At 41.4% G+C, this 25,181-nt stretch overlaps 1 protein-coding gene across 3 annotated transcripts in view; it reads right to left on the minus strand.

Annotated features, from left to right (window-relative positions):
• The window catches only part of HTR7 (5-hydroxytryptamine receptor 7), a 41,877-nt gene that overhangs the window by 15,301 nt on the left and 1,395 nt on the right, over nt 1–25,181 (minus strand). The window lies entirely within an intron of this gene.

Raw genomic sequence — 25,181 nt, forward strand, 5'->3', positions numbered from 1 at the left:
TCTATGATCTACAATTCACGCAAAGAAGTGATTACTCTTTCACATTTTGACTTATAACTGTGCTTAGAGCAATATAAGTGATCCTACAAGAGGTATTCTATAAATAAAGTGTATAGATCCATGCCACTAAACTGGATAGGATACATTGTGTTACTCTTACCTTTGTGCTTCCAAGAGAAACAACATAGACTTTGCAATTGTATTCCATGATTTGATCATTTCAGAAGTACATTATAATACATTTTATGATTACATAATTAGAAAGAAATGCCATTTCTTCAACACTCACCTCAAGTGTTTATTAATTAAACAAAATAAAAATACATTACAACTTTCAGTTGAACAATGCTTGGGAACAAAGGCATCTAGCTATAACTGATAAAAATTATTAAATTTAGGATTACAAAAGACTAAGAAAACAAATTATATAAGTGCTATAGCAACAATAGGGTTTGTCACAGCGTTTATGAATAAAATGAAGTCTATTGCCAGGTTTCCATGCTGTAAATCTTTCTTAAATGTTAGTTGTTGAACTTAGAATACAAATATTTTATTCTAAGAAATTTTTATGACTCGAGTTCTATTTAGATGGTGAGACTACTGTAAAGTGCCACACTGGTGCCCTTATTGCAAGGTAGCAAATTATGGCTAATGCTACTTCTTTAAGTAAGAATCCGGTGGCAACAATCACTCCGCAACATCACTGACGATAAGCATCACTGGCATGGCAGGAGTGTGAAAGGTAGATTTTGGTAACTGTGCTATATCCTTCACAGCCTGGACTGGCCAATTACAGTGAGCTTCTAATCAAATCATGCTGTACTTCTGAAGACTGGGCCAGGAATGGGCTGAGAATGGTTATTATGGTTGTTTGGAATTGCACCTCCATGATAAGTGATCGGATATTGTAACATAGATACTAGTAAAAGCTATAGTATTTTTGTTGTTTTCGTTCTCTCACACCTTTTGCATTAGAATATTATCTCCTGCTAAGTCTTGGAGTCCTGGAGACAAGCTGTAGATGTCCTGGAGAATTCTATTCTGTGAAATCACTGGCTGTAGATTGTGCCACTGTGATGAACAGAAAGTTCCCCAAGGCATTCCAAGATATAGAAAATCAGAGTTCATACTGGAAAGGGCTGGAGTTCGACTGTCATGGGACAGAAAGTGCTGACCGGTGCAAGTTAACTTCAAAATGGCTATTTATTAGCTGACACATTTTGAGGTTTGTGTTGGCACTGTAAATGGGTGAGGTACAACAGCTCACGCTCACAATGAAGCCAATGGTATTACTTAACCTGCAAAGAGTTAAATTACTAGCATGACTGAGCATTAATAAAAAGTCACTTGTAATGCACAGGTTTCAGAGTAACAACCATGTTAGTCTGTATTCGCAAAAAGAAAAGGAGTACTTGTGGCACCTTACAGACTAACCAATGTATTTGAGCATAAGCTTTCGTGTAGCTCATGAAAGCTTATGCTCAAATAAGTTGGTTAGTCTCTAAGGTGCCACAAGTACTCCTTTTCTTTTTGTAATGCAGAGTTTCACAGTTCAGGGCAACTGCACCTGTATTTCCCTTCAGTGATCCAGCAGTGGCACCCACACTAAGGATTCCAGCTGTTGCCTTTCTTGGGTGGAGTTCTGATGAGGGTATTTCCAGGCTGGACAGTTCCCCGCCTTCACTGTCTTATTCCCAGAAGAGACAGGCTGCCCAAACATACCTGCTTGCTTTCTCTTCAGAGGTGGTTAACAGAATGATTGTCTACAGTTTTAAGTTCCCTTCAGTTCTTTCTAGGCAGGCCTATTTTATTCTTAAACTAAAAACCATTACAGAGAAAGCATATTAAGAAGCTGTATGCATGTTAATAAGCTTGCCAGAGATTAGCCCAACTCTAGCATGGCCTCTGGAAGGAGCAGTCCTTCAATGCCCCACCCAAGGGGTTTCCTTTGTGATGACAAGCTCATAACAGTTTCAGTTCAGAACAAGCATGGTCAGAATATGTTTTGTCCACCCTTTATACGGTTCAGGGGTCTTTGATCTGGAGTTTCCAGGAGCAGGCCACTAGTAGACAATGGGTTTTTCTTCCCCAGGGTGGGCCTTGCTTCAAAAGTGTGGATTTGAAAAGGGTCATTTGCATTCCCCTTGGCCCCACGCACTTTCCGAGGAAATCGACTTCATGGGTATTGTTTAAAAAAAAAAAAAGCCCTTTGGAGTTCCTAATACCTTCCAGAGAATGTATTAATCTCTTAAAGAAGGTATACACATGCAATTCCACAATAACACACACAACTGCATTTTAAATAAATGGATGCCAAAGGTATTAAAACTACTTCAACAAGGTTTAACTTAATTCAGTAAAGTTCATTCAGGACATTAGAGGATATTATCAGTCAGACATCGCTTTACAAAAATCAACACAGGATACGGAGCTTTGTAACTGAAGGGCATGAGCAATAGCAGCAGACACGTGTTCCTGGGATGCATAATACTATATATGTCCAACTATTTCATAATTTGTTTTCCATGATAATAAGGCTATGATGATGGGGGCCAAGGGTATATAGCTTGAGGGATTAAACTAAGTTTCAGTGAAAGACAAATTTGTGCTTAGACAGATTGGTTTCAGGAATGCCCAGTGCTGCAATTTAATGCATCCAAATGTAACCACAAAAATTAATGTAAGTAAAAATATATCCATATGAATTAAAATGCATTAGTAAAATGTGGTGTCAGTGTAAGGTTGAGTTCCACAAGGTATTCTATTAGAAATTAAAATGAACTAATTTACATAAAAATAAACTGGTTTCCTTTCTACCCTATCTACTTCTGTTAAATGTAATGGGCTGGAAAAACTAAACAGGCATAAATCAAGTAATCTTCACATCTTTTATCTGGGTGCATAAATTCCATTAACTTTGAAAATTTAGATACAACTTTAAAATAACGTGAATCATTGTCACTGTATAATATGCTGGAGATTACAGAATAGTGTAACAAAAACTCATGCCTTTCTGAACTATTGCGTCTACTATTTCTGAATTACTGAGTAGCAGAAAGTAGGTTCTTTAATACAGTCAGTACCTGAATAATTATTACCTTCCAAAAGATACTGAGTAGGAAGCAGTGGCACCATTTAGAGAGGGCAGGGGGCACCAGCCTCCTACCTCCCCCCGAGTTTCGTACCATGGGCTGAGAGCGACCCCTCCCCCTGTTGCTTGCTCCTCTCCCCTCACCAACCAGGAGTTGTGCCTCCCCAATCTGAAATGGTGCTCCTGGTAGAAAGCAATTGTTTTCAGATACTGTTTGAACAAAAGCAGCATCCAAGAAGTCTGTAATCTCTTGATGCCTTGCTGACAAGGGATGAAAGAGGTTGCATTGTCCAACTTCCTGTCTGGTTACTGGTTTCTCAGACTCCTTACTACAAGGAAGAGGAAGGATGATCTTTAAGGTACTGGGCTGGGACTCAGGAGATTGGGGTTCACTTTTTGGCTCTACCAAAGACATCCTATGTGATCTTGGGCAAATCTCTGAGCTTGAAGTTCCAACTGGAAATATGAGGCTAATCATACTTGTCTACTTAGCTCTTCAGGGAAGGGGCTTACAATCTGTCTCTTGCTATGCATACATACAGTGACAAGCACAATGGAGTTTCAACCTAAACTGCAGCCTCTAACTAAGCAATGTTGTAATATATATATAATAATATATATATATAAGAACACAAAATCATAGGTATTGATCTCATACCATTATCTTAGTTACTGGTCCCAGTGGGCCAATTTACATTTGAAATTAACACCCTATGCAAGTCCACTAATCACCGGGTCCCAGCAGGCATAAACCCACATTGAATTTGGCCTATTTACATACTGTGGAATATATTCTCACGACTAGCAATGGAACATATCAAATAAATGGTATTCTCTTTCTTTTCCAAAACCGATAAGGGCTGTTGAGGTACATAAGAAAGTGAGACAGGCTGAAATTGATAGCAGCCCTGCAGGGTGGCTATGAAAACAAATAATCACAGTAATTTATTATGATGTATACAGCCCCCAAAAGTGTGATGGGGACTAGAATCTGTAGTGAACTAGACCCTACAATGTGGCACCAGACTTTAAAAAAGGCAGATACTTTCTCCACAGGCCTGCTGACAGCAATTCCGAGCCCCAGGGCAGAATAGTTAATGAGCTCCCCATACACGCATAAACTCCCCGGGTTTCTACATACCCGCCCAGTAGGGATGCCAACTGTCTAATCGCGCAAACCCAAAGACCCTTGCCCTGCCCCCTGCCATGCCCCTTTCCTGAGACCATGCCCATGTCCTGCCCCTTCTCCAAGGCCCCGCTCCCTGCTCACTCCATCCCCCCTCCCTCCGTTGCTCGCTCTCCCTGACCCTCACTCACTTTCACCAGGCTGGGGCTGGGGGTTAGGGTGCAGAGTACAGGTTCTGGGAGGGAGTTTGGGGTCAGGTTCTAGGCAGAAGTTTGGGTGCTGGGTTCGGGCTCTGGGCTAGGGCAGGGGGTTGGGAGGGGGTGAGGGATTGGGCTCTGGGAGGGAGTTTGGGCCTGGGGTGCAGGCTCTAGGCTGGGCCACGGGTACAGGAGGAGGTCAGGGGGTCAGCATTTACCACGGGTGGCATCCGAGAGTGACCAGCAGACCCCTCTGGCACCGGCTCCTAGGCAGGGGTCCTGGGGGTCTCCGCGTGCTGCTGCCCACAGCCACCACCTCTGCAGCTCCTATTGGCCGCAGTTCCCGGCCAATGGGAGCTGCAGAGTTGGCACTCAGGATGCGGGCAGTGCGCGGAGACCCCCTGCGTCCCTCCCAGGGGCCGCAGAAACATCGGCCACTTCTGGAATCTGGATTCAAGTGGAGTGAGGGTGGGCAGAAAGCGTGCCTTAGCCCCGTTGCATTGCCAACGGCATTGGCCGGGGGCTCCCAGACCCTTTTAAATCACCTGGGGCCCTGGGCAATTGCTCTCTTTGGCCCCGCCCTGTCGGCAGGCCTGCTCCTCCATGAGGAGAAGAGTGATAGTCAGAATTGTAGAAGCTGGCTGCTCTAGATAGTTATTTTCCCTAGACTCTTGGCCTAAAGATTTAAATACTGCATAGTGTCAAGCCACAATACCAGCAGCAGCAGAAGAATGTATGTTCTGACTCTGATTCTAAACAATACTATAAACATTCACTGTTTCTTCCATTTATGGATGTTTTACTTCTACAAATAAATGACAGACTTGGGGCTGACAGTAAAACTGTTTCAAATGTTATTGCTTTCAGCAAATATACTAATGAACTTGAACATTCGGTCACTGCTTTTCACATTTACCCACTAATAAACATCAGGTCTCTACTGCATAACAATAATAGATACGGTACTTACAAAGAAAAGAGACCTTACTCAATACTATTAGTAAAACTCCAGCTCAGTGTGACCTAATATTCTTTCATAATATCTACCGTATTGTGAAGGATATTTATTTTCACTGTGGGTTACAGCTCCTGGGGGACATTCTTTTTTACATTTTGGCTTTTTTGATACACTATTGATGCGCTATAATGACTACAGAAAATGTTTGGTCTATATCCAACAACGCTAATATATTCACTGTACTTTCATATTAACTACAGATCACACAACCACCTCACTTACTACAGTGTGTTAGACTATACAGAAAGCTATAACAAGTGCTTTGGGCTATAACATGCACTGAGAAAGCAGCATGCTCTAGAGGATAGGGCACTGGACAGGCACTCCCAAAAGCAGAGTTCTGGACCTGACCTGGTATGTAAACTTGGGCAAATCAGGTTACTTTTCTGTGTCTCTTTTTCCCCTCCCACCCTTTGTTGGTTTTTGTCTATTTACATTGCAAGTTCTTTGGGCCAAGGACTGTCTCTCTCACTATGTGCTTGTTCAGCAACTAGTGCAAGAGGGCCTAGATCTCAACTGGGCTCTCGAGGTGCTATACTGTAATACAAATAATAAACTAGATAGAGACCGTTGTATGGAGACCTTTGAATCCTTTAAACCATAAAATGGTGCAGAGGCTATTTCATCTACAGCAGTACAGGAGTGAGTGCCTGTAGACACCCATCTGTCACAGATGTGGCAGAACTTTCTCATCACATCTCTCTGAATGTCCCTGCATTTGTGCTTGAAGCATATGACAGTTCCATGTGTGTAACAGAAGCCACTGACTCATCCTCCAACCACAGTTGCCAAGGGTAGGCAAAGTCAGTCTTTGGAGCATTCATGGTAAGCCAACACTAATTTACCGCAGTGTCTATTAAACCCAAGTTTCAGAAACAGTACCTGCTTCCTCCTTTCCTGCGCTTGTTCCCATTTGATTTAGTACTTATCTTTGAGATGCTGGAGAAAAAGGGGAGGGGTCATTGCTATATTTGGAACCTCAAGGTCAGATAATGAAGTTTTGTTAATAAAGATGACACCATGGCCTCTATGCCAGTGATAACCACAAAGGGAAAGATACAACTGAAGTAGAATAATCAGATATCTCCCACTACAAGAAACCTATTCCCACTGTCTCTTCTGGGACATACAGAAGATATGCTGAGGCAAATTCAGACTAGTTGTAAGCAGGCCCAACTCCATTAACAGCTCATATGACCATTTAGCTATGCATGAACATTTGCTACAGTACCTACTGCCAGCTTAAAAAAAAGATAGTATAGCCTGAAGAAAAGTAGGAGGCAGATTTGTTGCTCAATGTTTGTTGTTTAACTAATTTTTCTTTGCCACAGAATAACTGAATACATAACAGATTACTAATATCTGAGAGTTCTCAAGACATTTTCAGGGATCCTGTTCATGGTGTTATTGTCAGCCAGCCACACATATCTCTTTCAAATATACAGGAAAGCATTCCCCCAACACACACGATGTGCCTTAGGATTGGTCTCAACGTATTTCATAAGCACGGGATTCCATTTAATTCATATTTATCTATCATCCTGTATGAAATATTGCACTGGCTTGTCACTCACTGCCACTAATCTGACCTGTTCTCCCAGCATTCTGTCAGAATCAACTTATGTTTTTCATTGCCTCGCTTTGCTTTCATGAGGATGAATGGATGGGTATGGGAAAAAAATTGAAAAACTGCAGAAGACCAATACTACTTGGAATCCACTTATTTTGTTTAGGTTTCAGAGTAGCAGCCATGTTAGTCTGTATTCGCAAAAGGAAAAGGAGTACTTGTGGCACCTTAGAGACTAACCAATTTATTTGAGCATAAGCTTTCGTGAGCTACAGCTCACTTCATCGGATGCATTCACTAGTTGTATCCAAATGAAGTGAGCTGTAGCTCACGAAAGCTTATGCTCAAATAAATTGGTTAGTCTCTAAGGTGCCACAAGTACTCCTTTTCTTTTGTTTAGTTACTGCTTAAATCTTGAATAGGGTTTGGCTTGGCTTGGCTTGCCATTGTGTTTAATTCCAAGACCTAAGCTTTTGTTATATTTTAAAAAATTAATATAAATGTTCGCCTTTATTTATTTTTAATCTTTTCTAAGAATAACCAGACCTGATATGCTCCCTTTTGTAATGTGTCAGGAGTTAGATATCTCTCTCACCATATTTGGGCCTTTCAACCCGGAGCTGTGGAATCTGGTCTAACTGTTCACCAACCAGAATAAAATTATTTTAGAAGAATGAGGCTAATTTAAGGGCTTGGCTGTCTTTAACCTTTTGCTGCGGATCATCCACCCCATCTGTGGAGCTGCCATAATCTCTTAATAATTCATCATTAATTTTATATTGAATTCCATGCAGTATTAAGACAAGAACAGGACTAGGACATAACAAAACATAACAGATTCTTAGAGTCTGTCGAGCATTTACAATCTTTCTCCCTACTACGTGAACGATATTTGATATCTAGAACAACTATTTTTGCCTCTTCATTAATATATTTTATTTAATTGTAATGCTCCACTACTTAAACAACACATAACTAATCATGTAAAAATGACCACGAAATCTATTTAGTATTTCTATTACAGTAGCAACTAAGGGCCACAATTGAAACCGAGGCCTGTTATACTAGATGCTGGTCATGCACATAGTAACAGAGAACTCCATGCCCCAAAGAGCTTATGTTTAGGTAGATGTGAGAGATAAAGGAGGGGAGCAGGGAAGTATTACCCCCATTTTATAGGTGAAGAATTGAGGCAGAAAGAGAGCAAACATGACTTACTCATGTCACACAGGAAATCTGTAGCTGAACCAGGAACTGAACCCACATCTGCTGTATCCTACAAGACTACCCTTTATTTATTAAATGCTGGTGCCTTCAAACTTCTTATTTAAAAAATTATAGTATTGTGTACTTACATTGTGCCTTTCATGCAAAGATCCCAAAAGCTTTACAAAAGGTGGGTGAGCATTATTTTACCCATTATTTTTCAGAAAAGGAAACTGAGGCACAGATGTGTTACTTGCTGAAGCTAACACATGAAGTCAGTGGCAGAACTTGGTAATGAACCTAGATCTTTGAATCTCTGTACCCATGCACAAACCACGGGATCACACTGCATCTTTGATTTGCATTCAATTAGCCACATCGGCTCATTAACAATAATAGCAGTACCATGTACTACACAGGCATTTTACCACATTCAGTGCTGACAAATGTACATAAATCAGAATGAGTTTAAGGGAGAGAGATAGATAGGCTGATGGGGTGTGAAAAGGAATTGGCTTGATTTCTAGTATTACAGTATTGGTTCATAAGTTTCTTTGCAACACTCACTGGCTGAATCTTGAGGCCAGTCTGGCTGTAGCCTAGAAAACCACATAACTACCCTGTCAGCTCATGGTGGAAGAGGAAGAGAATAATGTGGATCCAAAGGAAGTAAAGAATGAAATTCTACTCTCCTTCCTAGAAGGGGGGCCATTTTGCTGGTTAAATTGCAGGTACTGCATGACTTTAAAAACTCAGACTAAATATTGGTAAATTTTTGCAATGCCAGGCTAGTAAAGTTGGTTCTTTAGCCAAAATCAGAGTACTGTACTCATTGGTAAAGATAAAACTTTCTAATTTCATGTTCCCTGTAGTTAAACAATCTTTGTTATGTAGTGAATTAGGTGATAGTCTGTGAAAATCCCGAACTCTACAATGCTGGCCTACTTCCATACCCTAATTACATTACTTCACCTAATCCTTTAATTTTTCTTCCTGCTAAATGTCAGGTGTCATGAAAGTGCTTAGTTTTACTATAAAAAGTGTTATAGCACATTATTCACCATGTATAACAGTTTAGACGTTATATATTGTGCACTTTATGTATAAGTCTTTACTAGTCTCATACTAAAATATTAAGTGATAATTTTTCATTATGAAGCCTGGGGAAAATTAAATATTTGTGAACTGTGATTCCCTGTACCAAGGTGAACATTTTCATTTATTATTCTAGATTGCAAATGGAGCCTAAGCATCTTTCCTTTTGAAAACAAAGGGGAGTTTATTCCCAGAAAAGTAGCTCACTCCCAGTGCCAGAAGTGGGGATTGTTACTAATATGCAAGCACCAAAACTAAGAGAGACTAACAAAATTCCGACTCTTTGTTCCCAGCATCCAATCTAGAGGTTCTGGTTAGTTCTGACTGAATCCAAAGAAATGTAAACCTTTACTGATAGAAACATTTTTTTAAAAAAATAAATCAATACATATAAATATTTTATGTTAATACTAAATAAAATTTCTCTTCACATATTTTGCTTCCATTTCCCAGTTTTTCTGTGTTATTCTTTATTTGTTTGTCTTCTTTTTTCTAGTCCTCCTTCTATTCTTTTCTGAAAGCGGTTACTGCTTTATATTTTTTGCTTTGTATGTTCTGTATATACTTCACTTTAACTCTTTTTCATTCTTCCTTTATCTCTTCCATTCCATTTTCATTTCAGTCTCTTGCTGTTGCTGTATTTCTATTTCTATTTCTTCTTTTTTATCTCTGTATGTTTCCCTCTTCATTTCTGTCTGCAGACCTACCATTCCACTTCCTTTAGAGACATGCATTCTGCTTTCATTCTAAGGCAATTTATAATCATCTGGGAATAAAGGTACTTGCAATGTGTTTCCATTTGATTTTTATTATCTCACACATAATTTCTGAAATCTCATTCATTTTTACTCCAATCTTGGCAGATGTGCTTTTCCACTGCAGCTCACTTTTGCCTTGATTGTCCCTTTACCTGTCAGCCCAATTTGCCTGTCACCCCTCCCTGCTCAATTCTTAGCCTCCAGATACAACACTTCAGCATCCTGGGGGAGTTCATTGCACTGAACCCCCCCCAAAAAATTCTGTCTCCTGCACAGATGACCTTTACCCTGATGGTAGAGTTCCATCATGCCTGAGAAGAACAGTTATCAGCCATGGTCTTCATCCCATAGCTTTAGGTGACCTTTTAGATAGCGATGCCAAGGTTATTGAGTAACTTAAAGATAAGGACAGAGACCCTGACTCGATATTCAATGGAAGCCTGTGTAGGGAGCAGAGGACAAGTCTGATGTGTTCTTGAGATGTGCTGCAGCTGTCTGTACTAGCTGGAATTTCCTAAAGGCTGATGCAGCTGGTTGGAACTGGTTCCTGCTTCTGCCGCTCTGTCCCTGCTGGGAGAAGGAGGGACAGGATGGCTTGAGGAGCAAAGACCTGGCCCCCTTCCAGGGTGCTCAGGGTCCCCTGTCAATTCTGGTGGGGCCGGTGGTATGAAGAGCTGACTGGAGCTGGTTCTTGCTGCTGCTGTGTCCCTGTTGCCTGGAGGAGGGGAAAAATGCCTCACTAAGCTATTAAAAAGATTTGACCATGTCATCAAAACAGCAGATACAGGGAAACCAGCTGACATAACTTACTTGGGCTTGCAAAAAGCCTTTGACAAAGTCCCTCCCAAGAGACTATTCAGAAAACTACGTAGTCATGAAGAAAGAGGCAAAGTTTTGTCATGGATCTGAAACAGAAACAAGGGGCTTGATTCTCCTTTTCACTGCAGCAACTTTATGCCACATGGCAGTCTAAAATGGTCATCTAGGGGACAAAACTGGATCTGGGATGAGCAGAGTATCCTGGGTGGACAAGGTGGGCCTAGCACAGGACTTCTGATGTCATCAAGTAGGTTTCTGTGATACAAACTACATCAGATTCTTCATCACTGAGAGCATCATGTATTGTTTGATGGCAACAGGTCTTTCTTGATCAGCATCTGTTTTAGTTCTGGTAGCTTTGTGCCACCTTTTTTGGGCCCTTACCTTGGTAATAGTCCTGTGTAATGGACAGGTAGTAGATGACTGGTAGTCAGTTTCTTATGTCTACTCTGCTGTCTCCTTGGACAGTTCCTCCCTATTTGAACTGTGATAGGTGAAGTAGTGGGTTGTGTCATGGGATGCTCTGAATAGAGGAAAGGGTGTCTGGTTCGCCAGATTCCATGAGCAAGACATATCTGTTGGACCTCATTTGGCTATATGACCTAGCTGAGTCCCAGGGATGGAAAGAGCTGAAATAGTCTGTTCCTGTAGTCGTGGATGTGCTAGCAGCATTGTGGCATAACAACAGAAATAAATTATAATAGTAACAATAATACTAGGTAGGGTTGAGTACAAGAAAACAGGGATATCAATGGAATCAGGCAGCTGTGTGTGTGTTCCCTTTCTTGCTTTGGGGGAGAGGCAGGCAATAGTATTTACTAATGAGTAGTGTGTGAGAGTTACAGCTGTAAAATGTCCACTTGAACAGAAGATGGCAGTGAAGGCTGGAGGAGCATGGTTGAGGCTCCTCCCCTATAAGAGAGGCAAAGTCTTTGAGAGCCTCATTTCCACTAGTGGTTCCTGTTCAAAGGTTGTCCACTGCAGTACATAGACTCCCCCTCGCCCCCCACACGATCCAGAGAGACACACAGCTCATGCGTACAATTAAACCATGGCCAACCTGAACTTACCAATTCATGAAGACTTCCAGAAGGTTCTAAAGACACATCTGAAATCTCGCAAGTCTCTTTGGGATCAGACTAAGGCTCTTAAATTGTCCTCATTCAATCCTGGGGCATGCTGGAAAGTACTCTGGGATAATGCAAATGTCCCAGACAAACACCTGATCAATGAACTTCCAGGCTTCAACCTACCCAGGAAACACTGGCATACACTGAATCGTTTTAGAACACTGCATGACAGATGCTGTCATCTCTTACACCTTTGGAAGATGAGACAATGGACCTTGTCAATGTGGACATTAGTTGCAAACTGTGGACCACATTATAAATCCATGTCCACTTCAATCATTTGCCAGTGGCATCTCCAAATCACTCCTGAAGCTACCCACTAGCTCACTAATCTGGACTTGGTTCTTCAAACGTTGCTAATCATCTCCCTTGCCACACAAAGGAAGTAGTAGTTTCTGGGCTGCGGAGAGGGGAGCTGGGACATGAGTCACAGCCTCACTTTCAAAATTAGAAAATCTCTCTTCCTTCAAAAGTGAATGATGGCCTCTCCCTGGCTGTGGGAAGGAGGGGGAAATGGCGGCAGTGATAGGGTATAACTGTTTCCATACCTTTGTTTTAAAGGTGTTGTGATTAACTGAATTACAGGAGCAGGTAGAAGCACTGAGGCTGAAGCCCCGCTGTATAGTTGTGGTAGCAGAGGCAGCGGCAAGTGGCAATACAGGCTGGCCGCCCCAAGTATGTATTCATAGGGTCCGGACAGGTATGTACTTGGGGCAGCTATCCTGTGCTGCTGCTCACTGTGTCCATGCTCCTGCAGCCACATTACTATTGTTCGTGTGCTAGCTCAAAGCAAGGTAGTGCGAGTATGTCTGTGCAAGCTGGGAATCACACCCCTCGCTCATAGACACAGCCGGGGTCCCCACCCAAGAAAGTGCACTAGCTCTATAGGTCTCCTGGAGCTGGAAATTACACCTCCACCTTGAAGTGTGGAGGCATACTTTGACCAAAGCCATATTCTGATTGGGTTTGTCAGAGTGCAGAGGACAGAAGCTGTGTTTCATGACGGATTTTCAAAATTTGGCTTTGTTCCAAATATGAGCAAAACCTGAAAATTTCCCATAGGAAGTTCAAACAAACTTTTGCTTCAGGTTGATTTAAATGTTTCATTTCAATTTTGACTTGTTATATTAAAATTTTAAAAATTACACTGTCTTTTCAAAACAAGAAGTTGAAATATTTCATTCTGAAAAAGTCGAAACATGTCCAAGTGAAATGTGGCTCAGCTGAAGTTTCTCCGATTACCTCTACGCCTTTTTGACTGTTACAACTGTGAGTCAGCTCCCAACCCAACCAAGACCAATCACTGAAATACAACAGCAATAACAAATCCCGACATGTTATAATAAACCAATGGAGTGGGGGAATATTAATCTGAGGAAGAAATAACAAAGAGCAATATGGGGGAGGAAGAGAGGCACTGAGGGAGGAAAAGTGACAGTTTTAAGATGGCAGGCTGCCTGTGCAGCAGCAATTTAAGACCTTCCAACCAGTATTTACCTACAGAACTTTCTATTGTAAAATCCTTCACCGGGAACTGATGAGAAGATTATAAACCATTTCCTCCTTCTCTGTAGCTCAGTTAAGCAACTTTTTTTTTCCATTTACAGGATCTTATTTTATTTATTCTCCCACTGATATTTTGATGACGGTAGGGGAGGAGGCAAGGAGATCCTCTTTCATGCTGCAGATGTGGTGCAGAATGCTCCAAAGGTAAGGTCAGACTCAATCAGATAATTTTCAGTCCCAACATAAGCATGTACCTACCACCTCCGTGGCATCTCTGAAGCAAATCTCACTTTATTTCCCTAGCATTTATTACTTTTTCACAGATGTTTACTTGCAATATGCTTACACTTAGTTCTCCCTTCACTTACACCTATATAACCTAAATGACTTCAGTGTGTAGCCCTTTTCTTGGGTACGGTTAATAGTAGGAAGGGCCACATTCAATGTAGTCTAGGGCTATATCTACACTACAGCCAGTCGGCAAAACTGATATGTGTGAATATTCTACCCCCGTGAGCGACAAAAGTTACACTGGAATAAGCATTCGTGTGCACAATGCTATGGTGACAGGAGAGCTTCTCCCACTGATATAGTTTATGCTGCTCCTGGAGGTGATTTTTCATGCCAACAGGAGAGCTCTCTCCCGTCGGCACAGAGCGGCTTCACCACATGAGCTCCAGCCGTGCAGCTGCATCAGTACAGCTGCGCCGCTGCAGCACTGTACATACTGACATACCCTAGGAGTTCTGTTGAAAATAAATGAAATGAGCGGATCAAGTTGTCATATGAAACCTTTTCTGCTCCCAGCTTTTAGGAACTTCACATTTGATCCTGCCTGGTCACCTTTACAGGTGTTTCTTTCCTGCTTGCAAGCACACAGGAATCCTTAGGCAATTCCTTTTAGTTGGAAAAAACAAGATAAACATCTAATGACATAAGCAAACCCCAAGCACTGTGTTTGGGGGTACAGCCAACCCCACAGTTCCAGTTATTAATTGCCCAGATTGTTAGAGCCCAGAATGCTTATTCACAAAACAATCCCCCCACCCATTTACATCTCACTCACAAATCCATTTAGATTCAGCGTGGTCAAGTAAGCACCTTGAGACATCTCTTCTTAGCCCATCTGCTGCAGGCAAGGGAAGTACGCACCGCTAGGCCTGCCACTGCCAGGTCACGTTCTACCAAGTGAGCGCCACACAAGCTGCAAATCTGGGGAGGAAACCCAAAGGAAAAGCAAGACCCTGGTCAGGGTCTCAGCTCTCTTTAGCAGTCTCTGGTCTCTGACAAAGTCTCTGCTTCTCTTGTTGAACTTGGTCTCCTACACAGTTAGAGTCCACTACCTGACAGCTCGGGGTGAACTCCTTTCCCCAGGCCATTTCTCTCCCCTCTCGTATGGGAGCAGAGAGCTGCTTTTGGCTTTAAATCTTCTAGGGGCTTGCACTTGGGAGGATAGGTTTTGGCCCCATGTTGTGACTCCAGTTGTCCAAAATGATAATTTAGACTACTACTGAACTGTATTTAGGCCAGCTCCATAGAACAGAGGTAGCTGGGCTCTAGGCCATCCATGCTCTTTGGCCACAAACACACTGAGTGTAAGCAGGGGTGCTATACAGCCACTGATTTCTTTCCTTAGGCTGCATCTGGGAATCTTCCCTACCCCAGCTGAGGGCCCTGAGGAATGATGTCCGTATGAGAAAAGGTAGGGACAGGTTTCCACTGACTGAGTGATCACCCAGGAAGAGAAGGCGGGATGGGCTGCACAAGTGACACAGCAAGCTGACAGTTCTAAAACTGAGCTGTCATTTGCAAGAGGAAAGGCCTTTTGAGGCCATAATACTTCCAAGATAGTTGTGTGAACAACTGAAGATAGAGACTCTGCCCTAGAATGTCCTCAAAGATAACTGGGATTTTAAGGGCCCAGAATCCCAGTTCTCCTATCTCTTCTTTTACCTGCCTTGTGAGGGTTACTGCTGCAGCAACCTTCATGGGTGCAATAGGGGTAGACAGAGGATTGGCAGAAGGCTGCCCGTCTTCCCCCCACCACAGGTGGTTCCATATCACTGATAAGCAGTGGGTATGGGTCCTCTCTCTTCCTATTCTGGGCTGGCAACCTTCAGGAGCTGTTGGCCCTTGATGGCACTGGCTATGCAGGAGTACAAGGCAACTGTACTTTCAGTTCTCAATAGTTCTCATAGTTCTAGGAGAGAAGTTCAAAACTGGGTATCATACGTTATGCTCCTAAATTCATATTTAGGCCCTCATGTGGCCTGACATTCGTAACAGCTGAGCACCCACAAATCTAATTGCATTCAATGGGAACTGCAGGTGCTCAACATCTTTTGACAACTAAGCCACTTTTATTTAGGTGTCTAACTATGAGCTTGGGAGCCTAGCGTTAAGTACCCAGGCTTGGAAATGTTGGCCCTAGTTCTTATGTTTTCTTGTTTGTAGAAGAATATTCTGATGTCTTCTTAATTTGCTTCGAAAATTTCATAATCTCTGAAGAAATGAAACTTGTTTTGTGCTAGTGACCAAACTAATGTAGCAAATAATAAAGGACAATGTCATTTTGAAATATTGCACTTTAGCACAAGTGGCTTTAGCAACAAGGCTAAAAAATGGGTTTCTCCATTTCTCCAACTGCAAAGACAATTTTTAAAATGAAACCTAATGTACACAAAAAGTGCATCTTTACAACCGCAGGAGCCATATTGTTTGTAATATCAAAACAACACCTTAACAGGTCACTAAAAAAGTGCTGAGCATCAAAATAACACCACCAGCTGTTCCTGGTTCAGGCATATGTATTTTCATTTAATTCCCTGCACAGATGAACATCTGATCGTGGATCTGATCATGGATCATCTATTTTCTCTGCACTGTTCTCCATTTCTCAAAGCATTTAATTGTCTAGTTCCACTACAAACAAACAAGCCATTAAAAATTACTTAGAAACCCACACAAAGGAGGACTGTTGTTTTTGGGGAATCCTGCTGGCACATGTTGCTGCCAGATACACAATATTTAGCAACAGTCACACCATGATCTGAAGGTTTACATTTTTAATATGGTGACAGCATGTTGCAAGTTTCATTATAAATTGAAATATAACAGCATGCACTTCTGTTCATTGTGCAAACTTCCTTTTCAAGCACATGGCATTAGACAATTAATTATATGAATTTCAGCTGTCTTAAAGGAATATACAGTACAGTGTACTTTCAATAGCTTTTAAAATCAGTTGAAAAATGAGGACAAAGATCATTTAGGGGGGAATTTCTTCCATTGATATGTGGATGATTTTCATGCATAACCCAATTGTTGTAATGAAGAAAGCTCAGCGACAGATTTCTTCCATGCCATAGCTCTAGCCACGGTCTTTTCAACACAGTGGACCAAATGGTGGCCTGGCTTACACAATGGAGTAAGTGGGGGAAAGCAGTGCTTAATTTGTAATAAAAGAGAGGCGGAAGCTCAAGCAATATTTTACTTTCATAACAGACACTGCAAGCCCAGAGATGCCGGGGCTGTGAATTGCCAAGCCCTGAGGCACTGGGGTTCAGCTCTGGCAAGTCCTGGCACAAATTAAGCACTGGGTGTAAGTCACCTCCTGACTCCCTTGTGATAACTCTTTGTTCCACAGGTACACAAAGAGGAGAGTCGGCTCTGCAGACCTGGTACATTCCCCTGCTCCCTGAAGATGGGTGGGAGTGGTTTGGGACAGAGCAGAGCCTTGGCTTTGCCTTGCACAATGTGCTAGCTTGCAGAATTACACTAAGGGAAGTAGGCTGCGCTAGGTTTAGGCCTAGGGCTGGGCACTTCCCCCTAGGAGCAGGGGAGACCCGTAGGAAGGCAGAATGTGACTCAAGAACAATCTGCCTCTCAGTCTGCTCCAGAGACAACAGAATGATGCATCACCCCTTGCTTGTGGCTTATAGTTCATTATTCAACCCAAAGGTAGTTATTTGCAATTTTTTCTAAGTCAAATGCTAGTAATTATTATTGAGTACTCATCTCTTCAGTTGTAAAACTGTTTTATTCAGTTAAATTGCAATATATTAGTGCATAACTGTAATAGTTTCATGAATCTTATCCCTCTGCTCCAGGGCAGTTTGATTGTCTACATGCAGCAGTTTCTTGTGATTACATCCACTGATTTATCTTTCCTTAAAATGCTCTTAAGATGTAGTAGTGCTAATATACAGAACTGACAGCTATTAGCACTTTCAGTCTTGCTTGTACACCAGCCAAGGAGCGTGGGTTATTGCTGATGTCATAAATATAAAGGGAAGGGTAACAACCTTCCTGTATACAGTACTATAAAGTCCCTCCTGGCCAGAGGCACAATATCCTTTTACCTGTAAAGGGTTAAGAAGCTTAGGTAACCTGGCTGGCACCTGACCAAAAGGACCAATAAGGGGACAAGATACTTTCAAATCTAGGGTGGGAGGGAAGGCTTTTGTATGTCTGTTCTGTGTGCTTGCCGGAGAGAGAGAGAGAGAGAGAGATCAAGAAAGCAGGCAATCCAACTCCATTAGAATTAGTAAGTACTAGCAAGGAAATGCGTTCGTTTACTTTTGTTTTGGCTTGTGATTTTCTCTGTGCTGAGAGGAAGGTTTACTACGGTTTTCTTTTTGTAACTTTAAAGTTTTTGCCCAGAGGGAATCCTCTGTGTTTTAAATCTGATTGCCCTGTGAGATTAGCTTCCCTTCTAATTTTACAGAGGTGCTTCTTTTACCTTTTTTCTTTCTAACAAAGTTCTGTTTCTTTTAAGAGCCTGACTGATTTCTCTATGGTCCTAAGACACAAGGGTTTGGGTCTGTGATCACTTTGTACCAATTGGCTAGGATATTATTCACATGTCTCCCCAGGAAAGGGGGTGTAAAGGCTTGGGGGAATATTTTGGGGACATAGGAACTCCAAGTGGTCCTTCCCCGATTCTTTGTTAAATCACTCAGTAGTGGCAGCATACCCTCCAAGGGCAAAAAGTTTGTGCTTTGGGCAAGTTTTACCCAAAGCTGGTAGAAATAAGCTTAGGGGCTCTTTCATGCAGGTCCCCACATCTATACCCTAGAGTTCAGAGTGGGGAGGGAACCTTGACAGCTGAGATATCACTCACTTTCTGATTTCTCTTTCTATTTTAATATTTCTGCAACTGCTTATAATTTTATCTCTATGGATTCCTCACAAAGGGAACTTTTTAGTGGTGGAAATGATTAATTATCTTTGCATGTACAGATACAAAGAGTATCAGACAATTGATGCACTGTATGAAATTTTCTGAAAAAACAACCAAAGCATATTTTAAAGTATATTAACTTTAAGAAACCAGACAGAGCCAAATTCTTCCCTCAGATATGTGCCTGCAGCTCCCACTGAAGTCAACAGGAGTTGTGTGTGTTAAGGTGAAATTTGACAATTTAATTGTTAGTGATAATCAGCTGCAAGTGATCTTGTAACTTTACTGCTCTAACTGTTTAATTTTTCACTCAGGGCTTTATGATGATACTAGTTTTATGTACAAAAGGAGACTTTTAATTTTGGCAAAATCGTTTCAAATGGTTGAATAGTTTTCATTTTCTACCATTTCAAAACTCAAACGCTGACTTATTTAGCAGTATGTATCAGCCTACAGACTGCTTTCACAAGAGTCCTCAGAATTATAGAGACAAGTAAAACATAGGTGCCTAATCCCTTCTGCCCATCTCTGGTGACTGAAATTCTCTTTTTACTAAATCTAGCTTTCCCTGCAGCACGCAGAAGGAAAATTAGATGTTCTGTATTATCTCTGTTGTCCTGGAGAGCAAATATTCACATGAGGTTTGTGATCTAGCTCCAAGTCTCAGGGATTGAATTAAGATGGTATAGCCAATATGCCCTATTGCCACTTCTTGCTGACCTATGTTCGAGCTCCATTAGAACTATGTCAGACTTTCCCTTCCCCCTCTGTCTCTGGTCCAACTCTGGCTCCACCCCCTCTCTGCCTCCTTCCAATGAGCACAATTTGTACTTGTGCTGGGCCTAAATGCACATCCAGAAGCCTCCTCTCTATTCAGATCTGCAACATTGCTATAAAGGATTAAGCATTACCATGTGATCACACAGGCCTGGACTGGGACACTGAGAACTTGCCAAATAGGCAGCCATTCTCTTGGATGTGCCAACTGTGGACTGGCAAGTAGAATGATCAGAATTACTATTTATTCTGCTGACTGCTTAGCAGCCCGAGACGTTTATGGAAGAGGAGAGTGAATAAGAATCTTGGTGTAACTCTTTCTCCTCTGGGAAGAAAAGTCCCCATTTTCCCTTCCCTGAGGAGATGCAATGAAATGGACAGTTCCTATGGCCTCGACAGCCAGCTCCAAAATCTTTGTGCAATTTTCTTTTTTTTTTTTTTATTTGGAAAAATATTCCTCTTTTTAACATGAAAGTAATTTCTGGTCACTGAGCAACAGTTGGAATCTTCCCTTCTCTCAGACTGGTAAAAGAACTGGGGAATAAACCATGGGTTTTTTTGGTTGGTTGGTTGGTTTTTTTAAATGCATAAGCTTACATTTAAAAAATGACAAGGTAATTTTGTGTGCTCAGCTTCAGCCACTTTAAAAGGAGCCTGATTGTCAGAAATGCACAAATGCACAGTGCCCAGGTGCTGAACACCAGGCCCTTTTTGAAGTGGGCTCCCAAAAATTGGGCACCTGATATCACTAATCACTTGTTAAAATTTAAGCCACAATATATATCCATGTAGGAGCAAGCATCAGCAGTTAATTTCCGTTGGAAAATGCAACAAGCTGTTTTCAATGAAAAGCAGAGTTGTAAAATGTATGTAGTTGAAAATATCCATTAGCAATTGATCCAATAATCCCACCTACTTTGCAGCATTCAAGCCTTCCCAATAATCTTTTGACTCTAATGCAGGAAAATTTGCAGCTTTTCCTATTCTGAGTAGTCTGTTTTCATAATAGTAACTAATGTACTTAAACGTAGCTACCTAAGCATCCCTAATCCCTAACTTTTTTCTCATCTTCCCCCATGCAATCACAAGACACAGATTATGCTTTAGGGCCCAGTGCTGCTCCCAAAGGAGTCATTGACTAAATTTCTGGGGGCTTCAGTAGGAGTAGGATCTCAACCTCATTTCTGAAGTGTCATTGTAACATATATGACAAACACAGGCATATCTTTGAGAATAAGGTTATCTGCATATTTATGAGGGATTGTATGATGGCTGTCTAGGGATTGTTACTAAGCCCCATTCAGGAACTCAAATCAGTGAGGTGGGAGAATTTATTGCAAACCTGGGAACCAGTAAACAAATCCAGAGAAGTACCACCTGCTGGGGTGAATTGCATATACTGGTGCCATTCTGTGAGGTGGTGCAGTTACCCCAGAAGTATGAAAGGCATCATTCACAAAACTGGAATCTTCATGGGGCTGGTGGTGGAAGAATGATGCTTGACTTCCCCAGTTCCACCCTACACCACCTCTGACTCAGACACCCCATCCTATAGGCAGATACCTATTCCCAAAGAAAGGCTCCCACAAGATATAGGGGGGATGCCACAGAGGTGGCACTGCCCACTTTTGCACTCCCTGATGAGGATCTGTGGGGTTTTCATCCTGTGAAGGTAGAAGAGATGATATGGGCTGCAAAAAGCCTAAAATTCCAATGTTTGATATTGTCACGGATATTACCTTAGATTCTCCATTAAGTTCAGTCCTGTATAGATACTCACCGGAATGTGCCTTTTCTAATTTGGCTGAGTCCCTGTGGAGCCTGTAAAGTGTCAGTGATCACTATACTAACATTTTAATAAGTGCTTTGCACAGTCTTAATGTAGCATTCATTAATACAACAAAGAGCACAAATATTTACCAGCTGTTTTATTCAGATACTTCAGACAACGTCTGGGTTTCACTTTAGATCCTCAGTAACTGCATGTATCTGAATTCTAAAAGCAGCACTTAGGGAAATAAATACCCATTTTATGTGCTCATGTGTCAATTTGAGTAACCAGGGCGAGCATGGACATCCTGTTCAGAAACTTATATTTGAAAAGTGGGCCCAGAGGGTGAAAAAACAAATTGCATACTATATCTTACATTGGATACAGTCCTTGCATATCTTTAGTACGACAAGAAAATTGCCTATCACTGAAGTGCATATAGGTCTATTATTCCATCACCTTTTCAGTTTTAGCCTTCTATTTGGTATGCATCAAAATTCTCCTTCAACAAACTGTCTCTGAATGTCAGTAAAGTATTATGCAAATACATTGAGCTGTTCCGCTCTCTCAGGTACATACAGTACTGCACATATTTTATGTATTATAAAATGCCATCACTTGAAACGCATTGTGGTCCTGTGGAATGAATACTTCGGGATTTTGCAGGGTGCTGCAGAACACCACACACAGAGGATATATCTTGATAGGCAAAAAGGGTGTGTTTTTCAACTGAGTTAGCTTAACAGATTGAAAAGAGGCATTACGATGCAGACTAACCACTTTGAAGCCATGTTAGCTGGCCATGGTGTAGGCTTTGCACTAGGCTACAACAGGACTTTAAAAGTGTTAGACTGCATCTCGCAGGGCTTTTGCTTAACACGATTGAAAATGAGGCCTGAGCACACAAGGGCTTTCAGTGAGATTTAAGTGGTACAGAAGATTGTGCTGGCCCTGTGTGTGGGAGTGAATTTCACACACATACTGCAACCCCTGTCTCCTGGGTCTCACTGAATGCATCCGATGAAGTGAGCTGTAGCTCACGAAAGCTTATGCTCAAATAAATTTGTTAGTCTCTAAGGTGCCACAAGTACTCCTTTTCTTTTGCGAATACAGACTAACACGGCTGCTACTCTGAAAACTGAAAAGGATGGCTTGTTTGAAACTGTGATTTTTAGTTTCATTACATACTTAAGTTCTTTCAAGATTTTCCTTGGACTAATAGTGATTCTCATCTCTGGGAAAGATGACTTGCTGCAGGAAGAGCTATTTCTGCTTAGAGTTCTAACAATGAAAAGCAAAAATGGTATGCCCAACAGGTTAGTTTTGTCTCCAAATCCTGCTTCTTGCTTTTCCCACAAGGGGGAGGCTAATTGGATTACTGTATGTGCTCCCTACACTGTTCCACAGAGTAGGTTTTTGGGGTAGGATGGACTCTCTCCCCTCCCAGAGGCTTTTTTCCTCTAAAGTAAGATCAAATATACAGGCACTTCCATCAAATCCATTGTTCTTTGTGAAATTTTTTGGACTCTCTTAAATAATGCATACCATGTGATTTGCAAGTTACCACCTTACACATAGAGTTTTACTCAGTGATATGCAACTCTCACCCATAAATGAAATGCTTTCTACTTACACAAAAGGGTAATTCTACTGTAAATGAGATAGCATGAGATCAGTGCTATCTGGGTGATAGTTTGTTGCTCAGATTAAATTTTGGTCCTTTCTAGTTGCTGAAAATATTTTATGCATCTTCACATCTCTAAAAAGTCGCTAATATATATCATGGTTACCTTGAAAAACCCTGCACCTGATTCACCACTGGTAATCCACTGCTATGCCAGTATAACCCCATTAAAATAATTACGCTTCTAGCTCATCTCTTTATTCCTCTTTTCTTAGTTGTTACTAAACATTTAGTAAGATTTCACTAAGGATTTATCTGCAGCTGTTCCTTACCTGACATCAGCCTTAATCTGCAGCATCACAACTCATAGTTGTATAATAGATTTGAAGTAAACAGAAGTTAAGGCATCAGGCTTCACAGAGAATTATTATTTTAAGTTGGAAATAAGCAGCAGGAGAGTATGAACTCTTTAAGAATCAAAAGAACCTGCTTTAATACAAGTATTTGTTCAGTAATATACAAAACAAGGAATAAGCAAAGTAAAAAATGAGAGAATATTTTCATTGTTTTTGTCCATTAAAAATCAATCATTTTGTAATTCCAGTTCCAGATTCTGTCTTAAAAGGATATATTATCTCCTTGTTACATGTGTATAACTTCTATCATTGGTTTAATTAGTTTAACACTTATTACTAGGGTTACTATAACAACTCAGGCAAAAGACCGGAGCATCTCAATGAAGACCTCTGCCCAGTGCCCAGCGCTGGCCAAAAATAGCAAACAAAAATGTGTAAGAAACAGAATAATAATACTGAAAATATTACAATGCAATTATGTAAATCAATGGTACAGCCTTACTTGGCATGTCAGGTTCAGAGATGGGCAACAAGAATTATTAGAGTCATGAAAAAACTTAAAAATTGGGACTTTTTGCCACAGAAATGGATAAAAGGGTATACAAACTAATGAATAGTTAAAAAAAAAAAAAGGTGGGGGGGTGAGTCAGTCACTGCTGTTCACCTTTCTCATAACACAAGAATTTAATTTAAAGGTGGCAAATTTAAAAGTGATGAAAGGAAATACTTTTTTGTTCAACATTAAATTAGTATGTGGAACTCATTTCTACAAAATATAATTGAATTCAAGAGCTTATCAGAATTCTACTAAGGATTGGTTAATACAGAGTTAGCAAGAATATACACAATTGTAACAGCAAATATTAATAAACAAGAGTTTTGAAGGGGATATAAACCTTCATGCTTCAGGTCATAAGATAACCTCTGATTGTTAGAGATCAGGAGGAAAACTTTCCTGAGGGAAGGTTATCCAAACATGTCTTTTGCAAGATTCTTGCACTTTCCTCTGAAACAGCTGGTACACTGTCAGACAGGAGTAGGCCTGCCGATAGGAATTCTGAGCCCCAGGGCCAGGACTGTCCTTAGGGGCGCCAGGGCCCAGGGTAGAAGCGATGAATTTGTCACCTCTGAGGATCTGTCACCAAAATGATGACTCTGTCACCAAAGCGCTGGGCCTGGCCCCAGAGCAGTTGCGCATGCCTAGGAGCCCTGTGGCCTGCTCAGGCGATTTTAAAAGGGCCCCCAGGCCCTTTAAATCGCCCGGGCCCCTGGGTAATTGTCCCCTTTGCCCACCCCCTGTCGGTGGGCCTGGACAGGACACAGTAATAAATGGTCCACTTCTCTGTTCCAAAAAGGCAGTTCCTATGGTCCTATCAATGCTAGCAATTATTACTGATATATATTGATTAATAAAATCCACTTGCTGTTTAATTCAAGGTTTCAAATTGCTATGTTTTTGTTGACCATAGAAGCAAAATTCCCAATAGTTTAAATAAAATTATGAAATATCTTTGGCCAGATCCTCTCCTTTTCTCTAACCCCTTTGCACCACTCAGGTAGCACAAGGGCTGTAAATGGCCATTGGCAAAACCACTGGGTGGAGAGGAAATCCCAGCTGGTATAAAGTTGATGGAACCAGCTGCTGCCTCATACAGGCAGCATACTGAGGGAGGGAGTTTGGTGGGGGTGAGGCAGAGCACTGGCCCTATTGTGTCAATCCTCCATAGGCATAAATTACAACAGCCTCTAGCCTGCTGTAACTTATACCCAGTGTGGAATCAGGGAGTCACAGCAGGCTCCCTGAAGCTTCTTCTCCCTCAGCTTTAGGGGGTGAATCAAACCCATAAACTCGATTTAAACATTGGAAACAAATTACTAGTAAGCTGTCCTGCAGTCAGTACACACGCTCCCCCCACTCTGTTTTAGTGTCCACATTTTTCACATGTATTTGCCTGTGT

This window comes from Lepidochelys kempii, chromosome 7, assembly GCF_965140285.1.
Source record: "Lepidochelys kempii isolate rLepKem1 chromosome 7, rLepKem1.hap1, whole genome shotgun sequence".
Classification (NCBI taxonomy): domain Eukaryota; kingdom Metazoa; phylum Chordata; order Testudines; family Cheloniidae; genus Lepidochelys; species Lepidochelys kempii.